At 42.4% G+C, this 5,138-nt stretch overlaps 1 long non-coding RNA gene across 1 annotated transcript; it reads right to left on the minus strand.

Moving 5' to 3' along the window:
- Positions 1-3,265: 3,265 nt before the first annotated feature.
- Positions 3,266-4,211, minus strand: LOC142600780 (uncharacterized). Its single transcript, XR_012834339.1, has 3 exons — positions 4,161-4,211; positions 3,545-3,713; positions 3,266-3,458 (listed from the first exon to the last, which is right to left on the minus strand). It is a non-coding gene; the product is annotated as an uncharacterized LOC142600780 (long non-coding RNA).
- Positions 4,212-5,138: the final 927 nt, after the last annotated feature.

Genomic DNA, 5,138 nt, shown 5'->3' on the forward strand with positions numbered 1-5,138 from the left:
AGCAGATTTATATTTATACTGTCATGTTGATCTGAAACAAACAAGATCTTTCTAAACAAGAAAGCAACTTAAGCAGATTAAATCAGCTTTGTACAAATATGCAAACAGTTCTGCTTCACCCCATTTTCTCCCATGCACATCACGTGTTAGCATAATTTATTTATTATATTAAATGTAGGGAAAAATGTTCAGTTACTTAGAATTAAACTCATAAGGAACAGAAAGTGCTGAGGTAGGTACTCAGTGATTTGGCTGGCTCCAGTGCTAATCAGGCAGCTGGAGCGCATCCTCATTGCAGGCTGTGTCAGGAACTGGTGTGCGAACTCCACTTGCTGTGAAGGGGAATCTCACACCCGCACCCCCCGGTGCTGAGAGACTTTGCGTGCTGAGTGTGTCTGTCACGGAGCTGTTCTCACCTTGAGAAGGATCAGAGCCAAGTGCTCTGGGATACCTTTGCGCACCATCGGCTGATGCAGGTGAGCAAGTTGTCAGCCAAATGGGTCCAATCTGGGAACTCTGCCAGCGGGAGAAGGAGGGGGCAGAGAAGAGCCTGTCTCTGATAGCTGTAACTAAAGATGTTGTTCCTACAGGGCTAGTAAAGGATGGCTGGCATTACCACAGGGAGCCTCTAACAGACAGTGAGGCTTGAGCCTTATGAGGTTTTTGAAAAATGCTATTTACTATGCAACTGTGTGTATCTGAAAAAGGCAGAGCCCTCTGCAGACACTTCTGCTTTCCTCTGCTCCCCTCACGAGTATTTAACATCATCATCTTTTTGCTTACATAAAAATTGCCCACCAATTCTTTTCTGCTGTCCTCTTGGGAGATGGCTCCATGAATCATTTTCTCAGTAACAGTTTGCTTCTACCACATGTAGCATATAATATACCTGGAAAAGGAACACATCTAGAACATATGACTTCCCTTATTGGTTGGCTGATTGACCATGAGGTCTGCACCGCATAAGGTAGACAGAAAGGTTTTGGGAACAGCAAAATTCGCAGAGGCAAAAAGGTATGCCTATTTGGCTTCTTGCTGTTTATGGATTGCCAGCAATGAGGTGATAGTGTTCACACACTTATCCTTTCTGTACCCAGCCACATCACGGTTACCCAGCTGTCAAATCTGGGCCATACTGTGACTTGATGCAGAAATCAGTGTCTCTTTACAGGAAAGCAGTGTCTGTATGTGTGTGCATGTACGCGCAGAGCAGGACTCTGTGCTGTACGAAATAAAGCTTATGATTCATTTGAGAACCATGCAAGCTGTAAGTAGTGCATTTTGCCTTAGCACAAGTACATTCAGCTTAGGACATACTTCATGCTAGGTTGGAATAAGAAAAAGCATCTGGTGCAAACACTTTGGGTTTAAAAGTTCAAAAATCAGTTTCTGAGACTACTCCCCTTTGCCTGTATGCAATTTGATATCAGATATATTTGCTGTTTTCACCTACGTATTCATTACCAAAGTGAGAAGAGCAGGCTGAAAGGTATACTAATACAAAAAGCACAAAGGTATTTCTTACAAGAAAAGTGGTCTTAGATAAGGAGAAGAGATAGATGTCTCTCTGCTCAAGCCAGGAACACAGAGACCTAAATATAACTGCAGAGTCTGATTCCAGATTCACCACAAGTCGGACATTTATTGTGTACAAGGGAATATAATTCTGAGAATCTCTCCCAGAGATACCTCTGTAACATCCACATTTCAAGGGAAAACAGAAAAAAAGATTTGACAAAGGATCTTCCACCTTCTGCCACACATCAAATTAGTTGTAGTTATTTACAGAATTTCAAGTGTTAAAATTACTGTATACCGGGTGGAGTCTGACAGCCTCACGCAAGGAAAGCAAACGATAGTCACGATACAATAAAACAATGCGTTAAAACCCCTTTTAAATAGTCTGCTATTATATCTCGCTCTTTTCTGAAGCTACCAGATGAACCATTGCAGCGTCTGCCGTGACGTTACGGCAGCCCTTTCCAACCATAATGCCTATCAACTGAGGCTCAGCAGCTTGGCTAGCTGCAAAGCCCAGAGCAGGCTGAAGTAGACCAGGAGAACAAGGGTCTGGCATGGCCTGTCTGCTCCCACCTGGCACCTCACAGATAAGCAAGTGACCGTTTGTGGGCCTCAGTAGCTGAGCTGCCAACTTCCATAATCCTTGAGTGATACCGGGGGCTCTCAGAGAGGCAGGCAGAACTCAAACTACTTATTACAATGCTGCAGTAAGATTGTGAGAGTTTCATCAGGAAGTCTGAAGCTATAGATTTTACCCCAAGAGCATATGAAAATCTCACCCAGGAGCACAACACATAACAGTCTCAAGTTCCTGTAAAAAAACAACCAACGAACCAACCAACCAGACAAAACCAAATCCTAGTTTATGTTGAAAGAAGCGAAGCAATTCTGCTTTAAAAAGCCTCTCTCAGCTATTTCACCCTTCCTTTTGGTTTCAACTGTTATTCAAATCTTAAAAGTTCTGCATCAGTCCCTTCATTTTGTGGAACCAAATTTCTGTTCTGCAGAGAAAATCGAATGTAGATTCAATAAAAAAGCAGAAACTCAGCGAAGAGCAAAAATAGTTTGTATATTTCAAAAGGACATGCCCCTTTCAAAAAAAAAAAATAGTATTCAATTGGAAGTGTGCTACTGATAAAGAAATCCTACAATATTTTGACTTGAAAGCATTCAAACTGTTGAACAACAACATAGCAGGGCTGAAGAAAAAAAATAAATCAAAGTTCATTGGCCAAATTCTGCTCTCAAAAAGGAACAGCTAAGATCAGAATCTGTCCCAATTGCTATCTGTTCTCCCATTTTATAATTAAATCTTGCAATCTTTCCTCAGACAAAAATCATCCTCTGGGATTGCTGGCATTTTTGTATGACTTCAAAACTTGGCATTCAGTGTTCTCAGGAGGAAAATCTTTAAGAGTTAAAAGAATACAGCTGAATTGCAAAGAAGAACCGGCCAGAAGTGGCACGACCTCATCCCCTAGCAACAGAAATCAATAACAACAAAGATAACATAATTACACCACAGAAAGGATCCAGAGGGCAGATTATGTCAAGTATTATGTTGTTAAGAAAGAATGACATGTGAAAGAGACAGCATGTTTTAAACATGGAAGAAAATGCATAAAATGTGGAAGGTAGATAGGGAAAAGGGAAATACGAACACAGAATAAATTAGCTTGCAGACTCTTACAAGGGAAAGAAAATTATTCCTGTTCCTGCTCTTACAGTTTTATTTATTCAGTACACAGAATTAGATTCCCAGGGAAGCAAAGAAGGCATTTTATTTCACGAGAAGCATCATGGCACAGGGAACATAGATGACCCTATGACGACAGCCTTGTTCTGGAGCTCTGGAGACCCAGCTCATTTCCTGCTTAGTTACAGATGGTCCATACTACTTAGGCAAATTGTGGGCTTCCTGTGCCTCAGTCTCCCATCTGTAAAAGAGCGCCAACAGAAGTGTAAGGATTCAGAACTGAGGTGGATCAGATACTGCTGTAGTCTGGGAATTACACAGAATTACCTGCAAGAGAAAGATTTCTGTCTGCACTGGTAGGGAATATATGTTTGCCTCTCAAACAACACACTCCTCTTTTGCTGTTCAGGTTGCTCATATGCTTAGAAGAGGGTGGACATAGTGATGTGGCAATCCTCCATTTCTCTGCAATATTCAAAGTTCCAGCACCAAACACCTGCCAGCACAAAGGTTATTCAGGAATGTGTTCACTGATATCACTCTCTGCTAATGCTTTCATATAGCTTTGAAACACTAACGTGGGGTAACTTTTCAAGGAAGAGCTCAGTTTAAGCAAAGCTGAGCAGTATCAATGAAAGCTCATATGCCTATTCCTTTATCACGCGAGGCAGCAATGTCCTGCTGCCAGATCACTCGATCCCCCTCCCATGCTTTTTCCTGTTTCTTCCCCAGAGCCGCTCAAGTTTACTGTCACAGCCCTTTTTGCCCCTCTGCTACACAGAGCAGTAAGATGCCGATTCCATCACTCCAAGTTTTCCTGTGTATTACATGGTTGAACCAACCACCAAGTCAGTCATCCAGTTATTTCATTAGCAGTCTTCAGACACCTTTACTTGTTCCTAGCCAGCCAAGCCTACTGCATTTTGCTTTCTCACCCACTGACCAGAGCAGAGGTGGCTCAGCCACCGGGACCGTCCCCCCACAAGGCGCCGGGCTCTCAGCCGTGTGAACACAGCTTTCTACCCAGGGCCCCGAGCAGGCTCTGACTAACATCACCCTGACCTTTTCAGCCACCTGCCAGATATTTGCTGAAATTAAACTACTTAAACAGAAAAACAAAAACAAATTAACAACAGCACAAGGAACACTGGAGGTTAATACTGCTGTCTCATCGTGATTTCTATGTACTGATATGTGGGCTAAACTACAGCTCAGTGAACTTGGTTTCCCAGTATTCAGGGAACTCAAAACCCAGATCAGGGTGAAATGTTTGTAGTAACAATTTTCTGGCGGCAAAGGTGTACACAGAGTATGCTTTTCACTTTTTTTTCTAGCACTTGTGAAAGCACATTCTGAACCACAAATACATGCTCAAGAACAGTCTTAGCAGCTCAGCCAATAATGATGGAAAACCCCAAATTAGAAAGACATATAGAAAGAAAGAGTGTATTAGAATGTACATAAGGTAACTCACACTGTGGGTTTTGCCTCAGTTAAACATTCTTTATTGTACCTGTTTTCTTTATCCTTGTGGCACCTGGTGTGGTCAATATTTCTACCTCTATGTCAAATTTTAAATTGCCAGGGTTCAAATGTCACACACGGGGGACACACAAGCAGAGATACACCTGAACACAGAGACTGCATCTACAGTGGTAAATGAAGCAGTGCCAGGAACAGTCCTGGACACCATGTCTCAGTCATCAACATTGTTAAATCACTATAATGTTTTGGCCCAAGGCTGACAGCTCATCTTGCAAACAAGTCCTGGGCGCAGTTCAGAAGTCGACACTGGCCAGGGATCATTCCTAATGGCAATTTGGATGCAGCCACCCCAATTTGGAGGGTCAGAGAGTTTAACAGTATGGACAGGATCTTTCATGCCATTTGGCCTCAAAGCCAATCCTGGGCACATTAATTT

The sequence above is a fragment of the Balearica regulorum genome, chromosome 2 (genome assembly GCF_011004875.1).
Source record: "Balearica regulorum gibbericeps isolate bBalReg1 chromosome 2, bBalReg1.pri, whole genome shotgun sequence".
Taxonomy (NCBI): domain Eukaryota; kingdom Metazoa; phylum Chordata; class Aves; order Gruiformes; family Gruidae; genus Balearica; species Balearica regulorum.